This window comes from Cyprinus carpio, chromosome B7 (genome assembly GCF_018340385.1).
Source record: "Cyprinus carpio isolate SPL01 chromosome B7, ASM1834038v1, whole genome shotgun sequence".
NCBI lineage: Eukaryota > Metazoa > Chordata > Actinopteri > Cypriniformes > Cyprinidae > Cyprinus > Cyprinus carpio.
Window position 1 is genome coordinate 43,741,754 of NC_056603.1, and position 14,435 is coordinate 43,756,188.

The 14,435-nt window shown below is 34.3% G+C and overlaps 1 pseudogene; it reads left to right on the top strand.

Annotated features, from left to right (window-relative positions):
- Nucleotides 1-460: 460 nt before the first annotated feature.
- Nucleotides 461-9,097, top strand: LOC109074078 (annotated as a pseudogene).
- The last annotated feature ends 5,338 nt before the right edge of the window (nt 9,098-14,435 follow it).

Sequence of the window (14,435 nt, forward strand, 5' to 3'; positions counted from 1 at the left end):
GTATGGTATTTGGTGTAAAAAGTGCCTCGCTGTTGTGGCTAAAGGCACAGAGTAATTAGCATGATAATTAATAGATGGCTGACTTTACCATTTGTTGACATGACATGGTTAGATTCAGATGGCAAATATCATATATCATATATCATATTATGTTGGGTGTCCATATTAGAGATAATCACCATGTTTAGAATGAAACCATCATATTTAAAACATGATATTATATCATATAATATAATTAGTTGTTACTACTGTAAACGTGTGTGTGTGTGTGTGTATATAAATATATATATATATATATATATATATATATATACATACATACAATTATTGTTTGATCTCCTTCAATACTTTCAGAATCTTTACTTATTAAAATGATTTTTGTTTCTGTATTTTAAAATATATTTTTTATATTAACATTTTAATGACAGTATATTTATTGAACTATATATATATATGTTGCTCCATTAATGTCCAAGACAACGTGTATTTATTTGCATCGTTTGATCTGCGATTATACATTTTAGGCGCCGTGAATGGCACAGTTTTTTCTTAAGGTGGGCCTTTAGCCCCGTTGTACTCTATATTTTATAGAAACGTATTTTCTTCATCAGTATAGTGTGTGTGAAATGCAGCTAAATGGTCAGTTGGTGAGATCAGAGGAAGTTAACACCCACAGGGTGAGCTGATGGTGTTAAAAGGAAGAGCTGTAATTATAGAGTGAAAAGAAAGACTGACAGAAACAGAAAATGGCTGATAAGCGTCACATGTGTCTGCGGGGACTGATCATTCTCTGTGCACTTCTCACAGGTAAAGACATCTGTTTATGATCTATAAGATAAAATATGTGTGTGATGTGAATAACCATCTATCCAAACAATTTAGTTTAATTACTCTGACATAGTGTCTGGAGTTTGAATTTGCACAATTGTATTTTGATGAAATTCATTAAGTTGTTATCTCAGAGTCATGTGGAGTAAATACTGTTTTATTATTTAATGCACGTTTAGAATTGTTCATATACTGCTGTCACACTCAAAAGTCTCTTGCAAAGCTCTGTTTATCTTAAAAGTATTATAAAGTGAACTCTGCAGTATTCCAGAAATCAGGTTATGTGACATGTCTGGGTTAGATTATGAATACATAAACAGATAATTCAACTTTTAGATCCAAAAACTGAAATAACTTTCAGAGTATGTAGCCATAGCAACCGTTTCTCTGAACATAACTGGCTCTGGAGCAGGTTTTGTTCTAGTATGAGTTTACTTTAGATGTATTCAGCACATGCGTCCTCTGTTAATGAGGGCCCAGGTGATGTGATCGATGTCACACATTATATATTTTATATACAATATATATTAATTATAAAGTGCAATAACATAAAACAATGATTATTTAATTTTACTCTAATTTATTACACGGCTCTGTGGAATACTTGATTCTGATTGGTCAGTCGCGACATTCTGAGGTATGTTATCCCTGGATATCAACCGGTAAAAGCTGATAACACAGGCTCATCCGGGTAACAGCAGTCGACGCTGTACTCTTGCTTGAACTATTTTTTTTTTTTTTCTTCGTGTAATAGGTTGTATGAAGGCATGCGTCATTGAGGATGTCTTATTTTTTAAGAGTAGTAATAATAATATTGTTTGTTGTTATTTGTTGTGTTTTTTATACTATAATTTATTTTTTACTTTGCAATTTAACGGTTAATTTTCTTAAATTAGACTTCCCCGATGACGTATGCAGCCTTAAATTGCATCTTCCGGAGGACGCAGTCTTCTAGATGAGACACAGCTTATGAAAGGTGACATCAGTAAACAGAGGATTAATCAGAGTTTATGAACGTTATCTGAAGTACTGGTGACCTGATCCTCCGCTCCTTAAACGTGCACTGAGCGATTTTAGAAAGACGCTTTTGAGCGCAGTGTCTGACCAAGTCCCAAAACACTTCCGCCAATCAGCGGTAAGGGGGCGTGTCTGTTCATGATCGAGAGAAGAGCGCTCAGTTTGAGTGCACATGATGCATATTAGCAGATCTACTATAGATAGAGAGAGATGACAGATAATAAAGAGGACACTATCAGAGCTGAAGCTGCCTCAATTGTGTCTGTAGTGGTAACCATAGTGATTATATAATATCATCTATGACTGAACTGGTGATTTTTCTGGACTGAAAAAAAAATGGACTGCTAACAGCTTGCTCCCCTTCTATGTTCAGATAGTGTGTTCTTCTGGCATTCAAAATAATTCGTGTGGAAAAAAATAAATAAAAAAACCCCTCTCTCTTCTATCACGCGCTCTCTGTTCTCTGCAGCAATAATTGCAGACATTTCAAGCGCAAAATAATTTAAGTCGTTCTTTATTTGTGCGCTAAATAATGGCGCAAACGTCAGTAATTAGAGGAGCGCAAACGTCAGTAAAACGCGTTTCGTGATTCATTTGAATACTCTCCTCCCTTAAATATTGTGTCTGAAAGGGAAACTCCTAGAAATGCATCTTCAATAAGATCAGACACAAAAATAACTGTCCACGTCTTTCAGCGCTAATTCTTCACTGCGTGTGTTTAGTGAATCCTGACAGCAGGGGCGTAGCCATCTTTTCAGAAGTGAGGGGGACAGAAATTATATATATATATATATATATATATATATATATATATATATATATATATATTAATGTTTTATAAAGAAGTCTCTTCTGCTCATCAAGCCTGCATTTATTTGATCCAAAGTACAGCAAAAGCAGTAATATTGTGAAATATTCTTACTATTTAAAATAACTGTTTTCTGTTTTCAAAGCTGTATTTTCAGCATCATTACTCCAGTCTTCAGTGTCACATGATCTTCAGAAATCATTCTAATATGATGATTTGCTGATTATCAATATTTAAAACAGATGAATACATTTTTTTTCAGTATTCTTTGATGAATAAAAGGATCCAAAGATCAGCATTTATGTGAAATAAAGCTTTTGCAACATTATACACTATATCATTCAAAAGCTTAGAGTTGGTATAATTTTTATTTTTTGGAAAAGAAATTATAGAAATGAATACTTTTATTTAGATTCTTTAAATTGATCAAAAGTGACGAAAAAGACATAATTTTACAAAAGATTTCTATTTCAGATACTGTTCTTCTGAAAAAATTCTACTCGGCTGTTTTCAACATCATCATAATAATACATGTTTTTTTGAGAAGCAAATTAGAATATCAGAATGATTTCTGAAGGACTCCGTGTGACTCGAGTAATGTGATGCTAAAAATTCAGATTTGAAATCTCAATAAATTACATTTTGAAATATATTCAAATAGAAAAGTTATTTTAAATAGGCTAGTAAAAATATTTTAAAATTGTACTGTCTTGCTATACTTTGGATCGTCGTGGAAATTCTAATTCAATAACAATTTGTAGAGACTGAAAATAAAAACCAAACAGAGTTTTGTCTTTGTCTTAATTCTCTGGTTTACACACAGCTTGAGTCTGTGTACAAAGAGATAACACACAGACTCACAGAACACTTTTATAGAATGTAAAAAGATACACTGAAGGACAGAATAGGACCTTTGAGCCAATCATGTTGCTCAGTGCACATCACCCCATAACACATGCACATCTCATGCACATTACATGGTAGATGTCTGGTTACTCTCAAAACTGCCGTCCCTGGTACACAGTTTCCCCTTAAATGTTGTTTTCAACCTAAAGCAGTTACATGCACAAGTTACATAAAATAACTCAATGTCCCTATGACCTATATACTAGCTTGATCATTGTATGTTAACAAAGATACTTAAATGAGATGACTTTCTGCGTGAGAGCGCCCTCCGGCTTCGAGTATGAATGAAACACACACTGCATTTCGCCTTATTCTGGGTCTGAATAAAATATCAGGTCATGCGCAGACTATCCCGTCTCTTTGAGTTTAAATCTATATTTATTCACACCAGCTCTTGAAAACCTCTATGCGAACACACTTGACCGAAAAAGTGCGGGGGACAAATTTCCGTGATATTAAAAGTTGGGGGTACATGTCCCCCGCGTCCTCCGTGTAATCAACGCCCCGCCTGACAGTACTGTTAATTCTTCACTGCGTGTGTTTAGTGAATCCTGACAGTACTGTTTTAACACCAGAAGATGGTTTGCGCTGTCACAAGTGTTTTTATTCAGTCTGTCTTTCTTTAATGTATAGATCTAGTATCAAATAAACAATACAATGTTCTCATAGTAATAAAACTGAGTGAAGAAATAAGGTTTGGGTTATTCAGCAGATATTTTGGGGTTTGTGTGTAAGTTAACCTTGTTTTCTGCAATTATACCCTGAACTCATATGTTCAGTATCAGTTTACTCTGCCTTGGTTCATTTTCTGCTTAAAACAGACACAAAGAGTTTATTAAACTGTATTTCACTGATTCTTGAGAAGTGGGACAAAACAGGGTGCGATATTGAACAAAATAAAACCTTGTACTCCGACAAATTAAACTACATTTGTGTATCTTACATGTACTAAGCTCCGGAGCTATGCTTTGATTCAACCTCCCAACTTCTCTCTCTCTCTCTCTCTCTCTCTCTCTCTCTCTCTCTCTCTCTTTAATTACAATGCGCTTTTTAACTTGCCATCTCTTATTAAATTTTGATTTATCATTTGTTGGAACACAACTGATGTATTTTCTCTCATCTCAGAACAGTATATGTCTGCTGGTAACACGGTAACTTAAAAAAAAAAAAAAAAAAAAAAACAGTTAAATTAACAAATAAAACAGTTAGTTGTCACCTCTATCCATTTACATTTACCAGAATCCTAATATTCACATTTAAACATCTTAACATGATCCACAAATGATCAGAACACATATGATCAGAATACAAATGAACTGTATTATGTATAGATATGTTTTATTCAGTGTTATGTTCCCTCAACCTTAACTCTGCTAGAAGTGATGAATATCAATCCACAAAAAGCAATATATGCTGTTTATTTATTAGAAAAATTAAATACTATTTTATATTTAATATAATTAAAAATAACTTGAAAATTACAAAAAATATGATGACTTCATGTTGAAGACAGAAAACCGTACAGTGTTGGTGACATCTGACAGTGTTGACAAATTTGGCAATTCTTTCACAAAACAAATGGAGTTGATGAAGCAGCAGATTTGTTTTCTCTGTAGACGCTAATAGAACCTGCTTCAGGAGAATATAATAATCCAAACATTTCAAATCATTTCCTCAGAAACTGGAAGATGCTGTTGACATATCATGGTTGTGACACAGGAAATATTAACATTAGGATTTAAAATCTTCTAAAACTATAAAACTGAGCCGAGCCTGTGTGACACTGATGTACTCTGCAGAGGAGGAATGTGACGAGGGTCCTTCAGAGTCACAGCTGCCCCTCATATTCCCTGATGCTTTTACATTTTAATGAAGCTCTGACGGTGATGACAAACAGTGAGGACACAACTTTAAAACCTTATCAAACACACGTGTCCTTGAAAAACCACCGTGTTTTCATATGAGATATTATTAAGTGTTGCTTTTGAAAAAACAAGCTCTTTATCAAAATTGTTTTATCCATTTTATATCATATGAATGATTGAACCCTTCTCTGTGGACACACTGTGTTAGATGTAGTGAGAAGACAATACGTGTCATAGATTTGATATAATAATGATCAAATTAAATTGAAGGGGATAATTGTGTTAAATATAAATATATTCTATTATTAATCCCTTTAAACATTTACAATTGAAAATGTTTTCATTTTTTAACCTACAGTTACAGTAGCTGGATATGTTTTGTCCCATGCCCCATGTCTCAAATCATTAACCCACATTATTATTATTATTATTATTATTATTATTATTATTATTATATGTAGGCAGCAGTGGAGTGGATGAGACTCATGTGTTCTGCAGTTCTGGTGAAAATGTCCGTCTGTCCTGTAATAATGCTCTTTCTGACTGCACATCAACTACATGGCTCTTTAAAAGCATTCAGAGACATTTGAACTGATTGCTGGAGGAAAAAAGAAGAATGGCATAGAGAGACATGAGAGACTGAGTCTGGGCTCCAACTGCTCTCTGAACATCAAGAAAGTCACAAAAGAAGATTGTGGACTTTACGTCTGCAGACAATATGTGAATGAACAACAACAAGGAACTGATGCACGTGTTTATCTGCATGTTCTTCATGGTCAGTGTTTGTGTGAATATTATGATTATATGTTGAATTAAACAGTAATATTGTCATGTAATCTCTGTCTGATTTTCTGTTTCAGTCTCTTCATCATCCTCACAGTCTGAGATCAGATCAGGCAGTCTGTGACTCTCTCCTGTCAGTTATATTATAATTATTATCTGGTCTCTTGTGATACTTTGGTTGGTTTTGAGAGACTTGAGCTGATCTGGGTGAATCAGGCTGGTGTGAATCTGCAGACAGACTCCAGATTTCAGATATCATTCTCCTCAGAACAGTGTCTCAGCTCTCTGACTACAACACTCCTGAATGAAGATCACAACAGAGAGTGGAGATGTCAGGTTAAACACAGAGATCAACTGAAGACCTCAGCCACATATACTGTCAAGTATCAGAGTAAATGATTTATATTAACAATTAATCATCAGTAATTTAAATCTGATGGTAGTCTATGACGTATCTGAACATTCATCTTTTACAGCTCCACCCGAAACAAAGACACCGTCTCCAGTCACCATCTCTAAATCACCTGCAGCTCCTACACAACCAGGTACATAATCAGCTGTTAAGATCAATGTTTACTGTTACCTGAAGACCTCCGTCAGATACACTGACATGTGTTCAGATAACAAACTACATTTCTTTAACCCTCAACTCTCACAAGTTCACTTCAATATATTATGATTAAATCCTAATCTGATCATGACAAACTATATATCGTTGGAAAGGTCTAAGACTCATAAAAATATAGTTTACCACTGTTTGTTGTTAAAAATGACGTAGAAACAGTAATAGATTAAATTATGACAAGAGTGCACCTCTAAACATATACATCATGAGTTCTGACCTTTTTCACAAATTATTTTTTGTTTACTTTTTCCCTTTCACATGTTATCATAATCATCATAAATTATATAACATTTGAAAGCTTATTACCTCAAAATTCATCTTGTGAAAACCATTTACAAATCAGACATTGCATTACTATGGAAATGATACTTTAAAATCTTTTAGCAGGCTCCTCCCCTTAGTGGGCGTGTCATATTACAAAATGTATTACAGTCTTTTCAAATCAAAACTTTTTATAATCTTGACAAAATACATATCTTTGAAAAGGTCTGATTCTCAAGATTATATATTTCATGAAAGAAGTAATATTGAGAGAGAAATGTATGCATTTGTGACAGAAAAATAACATCAATGGAGTTTGTATGGCACCCGGTGGCTATATATGGTATAACACCTGAACAAAATTGTATTGGAACTAATTTTTTATATCAACCTCAAACTTATTTAGATACATGGATTTGATTTATATTTTGTAAAATATTTATTTTATATCAAATAAAATAAAAATAGTAAAGTACATTTTCTTTACAGTACTTCTATAACTTTTTATACTTTAATTTTTTTTTATGCTGCTTGTCTTCTTTAAAAAGAGACCAAGCTCAGGTCTGTATTCCAAAGCATTCATGAATTATAATAATTTAGGTTTGAATAGTGCACTTTCATGTCTATGTTCAAAAAGGGGGGTTAAGAGGGGGGCAGTGAAGAGGTTAATCAGTTTCAGAAGAGTCTATATGTCATTGATTCAGGACAAACTGAAGGTTTATTGGCTGCAGCTCACTGTGTTTCACTCTCATATAAATGAGGTATAAATAACTTCATGTGTTTATATTGTAACCAGGCTGTTTCTGATCAAAAGGGGTTCCTCTGCAAAGTCTTACTTACTTCCATTATCACTGAACAGAATTCAGGAGGCGAGATCATCAGTGATGCCTTCACAGATACACTATGTCTTGTCTACACTTTAGTTACTTTAAATAGATAGCAAAACATGCCTTTGAAAAACTGCTAAATATTATTATTATTTTTTTTTTTTTAATTTATTGAATGCATGACAAATAAACACCATCTAACCTTACATTTCTACATTTATGTCTGACTGTGTTTCTCCTCCTCGTCCTTAACTGTCTGTGTGAGCTACAGCTGCCTGAGTCTTACTTGCAGCTGTTAGGATATTTGGGAAACAAATATTAATTAATTATGTTCTGAACATTCATCTTCTGCAGCTTCAGTCGATTCAACACTGATTCCAGTCAGCAGCTCAAACTCTGAGAAGAAATCAAGTCAAACTACAGCAGCAGCTTCTACAAAACAAGGTTCATGATCACAGACACACATCATCAGTCCTTCACTTCTCCTGCACTGTCTTTTTATGATTAAATAATGTAGTTTAGGAAAATGGGGATAAAATGAATCTTTATGCTGTGTATGGTTTTAGATAAATGGATCTTTACCACAAACACTGAGATGACTTCAGCTCACACATTAATCAGAGGTATGGAATGACTTTGCATGCACAGAAACTATCAGTGAATTTATAAATGTTTGTCAGTAATTATTGTTTCACAGATTGATTGTCTTCTTTCTCTCTGTTCTTGTCCACACATGGTTCTTGTAGTGATTGTGATTATTGTAGAGATTGCAGTGTTTGCTGCTCCTACTGTGATTCTTCTTCAGATCATCTGTGTGAGAAGAGCTGGTGAGTTCTGAACGTCACAGAACCTGATGATTAACATTGATCTCTAACAATCTGAATCATGACCCTGAAACAAGGACAGTAAATTGTTTTTATTGATTTATTTTATTTTATTTATTTAGGAAGGAAGAACTCTCTCCACGAAAAGGAAATAGAGATGTCTACAGTTCTACAATGAAATACCCTCTATATATATATTCTATAAAGATTACAGCAAGAATTATTTTAATGTTTATGGATATTATAGATATTTGCATACAGCTTTTAATGTCATTTTCCAGTAATCCATATTGTACAGACTGCTTTAAATATGATTTTAAATAAAGTCATCATCAAAGGTACCTTAATAAACATGTATGGTTATTTACACAGAAATCATCATACAAATTATTATTGTATTTTTATCATTAAAATAAATTAAACTTTTACAAAAAGAATGTAAATGTTTTAATAGTCCAGTTTATTTATCATGATTTATTTATTTATTTTATTTTATAATTTTTTTTACGGATCATTTCAATGCAGAGACAAATCCTTATGTTTGCTCTTAACCCTGAATAAGCAAATACATGAAGGATTGTCTTATGTTTTTGCACGATGAATTGTGATTGGTCTTTTATACTGAAAAAAAACACTGTGCTGTAAGTGTTAGCCTATAATAAGCGAAGCTCATCAGTGCCCATTAGTGGTGGATATAATTTATTACAGTATGTCAACAGGAAAAGATGCTTTAGTGCAGTTTTGTTGTTGTGAATTAAGACAATACAGGTCCTTCTCAAAAAATTAGCATATTGTGAAAAAGTTCATTATTACTCCGGGATATTGGTTTATTTGAACTCAGAGGGAGTGTCAGCCATGTTAAAAAAGTTAACAGCTTAAGTCATTTGTGGATTAATGCTTATTGTTGACGCGAACCGTTTCAAACGATTCAGTTCGATTTGGTGAACTGGTTCAAGAAGATCCGGTTACATCGAGTGATTCGTTCGCGAACCCGGATATCACTAAACTGCAGTGCTGTGAACGCGCTCATAACAGACACGGGAAGACAAGAGAACGCTGAATAACAGTCGTAGTTTTTGATATCTTTTGGACCAAAATGTATTTTCGATGCTTCAATAAATTCTAACGGACCCCTCTGATGTCACATGGACTACTTTGAAGATGTTTTTATTACCTTTCTGGACGTGGACAGTATACTGTACATACATTCTCAATGGAGAGACAGAAAGCTCTCGGACTAAATCTAAAATATCTTATACTGTGTTCCGAAGATGAACGGAGGTCTTACGGGTTTGGAACGACATGAGGGTGAGTCATTAATGACATAATTTTCATTTTTGGGTGAACTATCCCTTTAAGCACTTTTATCTGTCTTTTAATGGCTGTAAGATCGTGTCGCTGTCTTCAGCTGGTGTGCCACCAGAGGACACTGTGTTTGTTTGTGACCCTGAACATCTGGGGCCCTAAGCAGGATCATTTTGGGGCCCTGACTGGCAGTGAATAGTGAAGTATCACCATCACAAACCAGCAGCTGTATACGATCTAACACATTTTACACATTTTACACAGATATGCCAGTGCAAGGTGCTTTCATTTAAAGCAGCTCAATAATGTATTTTAGACTGGGACTATAGCTTAAGCTTCATCTGTAAAACCAGGCAATTAAAAAAGATAAAATATTTAATATAAGTTAACAATGTTTATTAATCTTTAATTACCTTTTTTCAATAAAGACCAGATTAGGTCTTTAACATCAACGTAACGTTACGTTACCACTAAAAATTACCTTGTGCCTGTCTCTTCTCATCATATATATAATAATTATTTTATTATTTATAATAATTATTTAATAATTATTTTATTTTTTTTCTGCACCAAGAAGGATAGATTAGTTTCATTTTACCGGTCCAATTTTGGGCGGGAGCGAGCGGGCAGGAAATGAGGCAAAGGCCATGTATATCAGTAGCCAGTTTTCCATCCAAGGATTTTTTTTGTTTGTTTGTTTGTTTGTTTTTTTGCGAAAAAAATAAAATAAAAAATTTAGCGCTTCAAAATTTTTACAGATATAGCTGATGGAAATGCCCCCTAGTGGTGGCGGGGCCCTAAGCAGCAGCTTAGTTCACTTACAGGGATGCACATGGCTTTTTGTTGAAGGTTTGTTGGTTTCATGTGTTCTCCTGTCTATTGTCTGACTCCGCCCATCTTGTCACCTCATTATTGTTCAGTGTCACCTGTGTCTTCTTCACTAACCTCCTCGTCTGCTCTCTACTTAGTCTCCCAGTGTTTGCAGTCCTGTGCTGGTTCGTTGTTTGTGAATACGTGTGTCGTATGTGGTCTTATGTGTCTGTGTTCCTCCTTGTTTGAGCTGCCGGCCTGTTTTTCCCCCTTGGGGTAGTTTTTGTTGTAGTTTTGTTTTATTTTTGCTAAATAAAGCCCCTTCTTCCTGCATCTTTGAGTCCTGGCCTCATCTCTCCACCCGGACCGTGACACATTGTTCAGCAGCTCATACTATGCAGAGCTTTATGATAATGTGGTCACAGAAATGGTTTGAGTCTCATGTGATGTGTATAGATCAGTTTAAACATTTGTTGATAGAAATTCACTGAATTCACTGCAACGTATTTGTAAAATATGAACAATCAATTCTTCTTTTAGTTTTATAGTTTGTGTCTCTGTTCTCGTCATTTGATCCTTATCTGAAACTGAAAATAAGCACAAAGTTAGTGATATACAGTACATAGTCTAAAAGAATCATGCATATTGTATTAACATCATAACATTGGTGAAATAATGAAAATAGAATACCGCAAAGGGTTAACTAGATGGTAAATGAAATGTATAAGGTTATGAATCACAAATGAAGACCTTGATAGCTTTGTTTGTAGGCATGAGAATACTTTACCTCAAAGTTATGAATATAATTTGAGATATTATTTAACTCTTTTCCTTCTTACGTGAGAGTTTTTCAGATGCCAGTCTGAATGTGATTGACATCGTTCACAGGAATCTGTCGTGAAAATGTCATGTTGAACGTCACTGTTTAAGACTAAATGAGCACATCAGGAATTTAGTGAATTATTAGGACTGTAAATTGTCTCTTAATCTTTTTAGAAATGAAGTTGTTGTATTTTTGATTGCTTTAAAATGTCATTATTTTGTCACTTGTGTGAGACATAATTCCTGCTTGCAACTATATTTAAATAAATAAAACAATAATAATAATAATAATAATAATAATAATAATATTATTAAGTAAACTGCAGTATAAAAGCAAATTGTGACTGAGCATCATGATTATTGACTTTTTGGTATTTACATGACTGAATCTTTCTGAGCTGACTACATTAGTGTGTTTTAGCAGTGAATAACATCGGTTTATGTGTGAGTTATGCATGTAAAGAACTTCACAACAGAATATGAATGTGAGATTCACTTTTAGCATAAACCTTAATTTATCCATAATTAAGATAATTTAGTTAATGTGAAATAGGTTATATGCAAATATTACATGCAGAACATGTTTTTACGTGTATATCTATTTTTCAGTCCATAATCAAATGTGCTAAGTATGTTTTTGTATTTTATTCATGGAATTTGTTATTTTATACTACCATTAGGATCTAGAAACTAAAACAGATAATTGGCTCCATAGAGTATCTATCACTAGAGGAGTGATAATCTCTAAACAATACTCAGCCCTGAACTGTGGTTAGAGTCTGGTATTTATTGTGTGTATGTGATTGGGTACAGGTGAGAGTGTGTTTAGTGAAATGGAACATGGGAATTGTAGTCCAGGGTGACGTGTAACAGTCTGTGTGGTGTGAGAGTCAATATAATCAGAAGGTGACCTCTGGTGGCAAGCAGACGAAGACCACAGACAGGATTCGTGACCGTATCAAACCATGTCTGGAGCAGATTGATGACGAGTGTACTTGATAGAAGACACATACATGTACGGTATGCAGCGCCCAAACAAGATGGGGACAAAGCATGATTTTTTTTTTTTTTTTTATAGAAAAATAGAAGCTCTAGGTGATCCAAAATAAATAAATAAATAAATAAATAAATACAATTCTAAACTGAATCCAAATTCTAAGTGAATTTGAAACAAACAGATTTGAAGTAATTTTGCTGAATACAAGCAGAAGCTGAGAAGTGATAACAGAATGTAAATAATATTTAGTTGAAGAGGTTTCAGAGTGAATCTAGGGTGGGTGATCTCTGGGTAATCGTACTAATATTACACGCCCAGAAATAATGCTGAAATTTGGAAGAGACACGTCATCTTTTGAAGCTGAAGAATAGATTTCTTAAGCCGTTGTTTGGTCTTAAATATTAGGAGATGATAAGACCCTCTGAAGGCAAAGGCTCAACATTTTGGATAAAATTAAGTAATTAAGTAATTATCCTTGTGTACGAATCCCATACAAAATATGACTCATGAGGAAAGAGCTGTAAGATGAGAGATAAAAAAAATAAGCTAAAACAGCATGCTTGCGATTGCAGTTTTATGTCAGATTCACTTTTGTTCACACTATTGGGAAGGTTTAAGTGTAGCGCAGATTGTACATTATTTTAAAACATCACAGAGCATTAGACTTAGAGCACCACTTAACAGACATTTCAAGTCAGAACTGCAATGACACCAACATCACAAAAAACATACCATATGTAATCAGTTTAAGAAAAAAAAATTATATACATATATATATGTGTGTGTGTGTGTGTTGTATTTTATATGTACATTTATTTATTTTTTCATTATGCAATGTATTGGATTGGCTAGTATGCACTAAAGATGAAGATGAATATTAACAATATGTGGAAAGGAGAAATACAGTGTGAGAAGCATTATGCTTGTGTGTGTGTTCTCCAGACAGTGCATTGTTTTATTTTACAGTTTAATGGTTATCATAAGATCATATGCTTCCATTGAAACATTTAAATAAGCTGAGCTTTAATCAAATATCCTGACATCACTACCAACCCATCTTTCTAAACCTCCTTTACTAGACAGTGAAAGCTACAACGGTCTCTTACCTAGATATATTCAGGAGATTTCTGCAGCACTGTTCTCATGGCATAAGAATGTTTTCAATCTTGGTTGATTTCATCTGTCACACTGTCAGTATGTGTTTGCTCTTTCTTCTTTTTTTCTACTTCTGGTTTCTGATTGTTGGTTTATCTGATGGTTTGATCTCATCTCTCATGTCTGAGCTCTGGCTGGTTTTTAGTAAGAGGCATGAATAATGTTTACTTACACCATAATGTTTAAAAGTATTAAGAAAAGTAAGCCAAGTAAACTACAGTTTTACTGTTTGTAGCACCTCTATAAATTTAGTGTAGATTTGTGCAAATTGTTGTATTGCTGGTGGTGCAGGGACTAGGTGGTCAGCGTGCTGGTGAAGACAGGTGATGGTGGATTTCCAGACAAGACGAGACGAACATCACAGGACACCGAACAGGAACTAGACTCAGGAACAGAACTGGAACGGATCACGACGACACAACCTGTGGACATCCAAACAACGATCTGACAAAGAGATGAGAGTGCGGTGAGTCCTTATAGTCTGAGTGAATTGGCAACAGCTGGTGCAGTGAATGAGATCAGCTGGCAGCTGATCAGCACGCCCACTCACACACTCATTCACGCACAGAGCAACAAAACACGGGACACGAAGAAATCAGTGA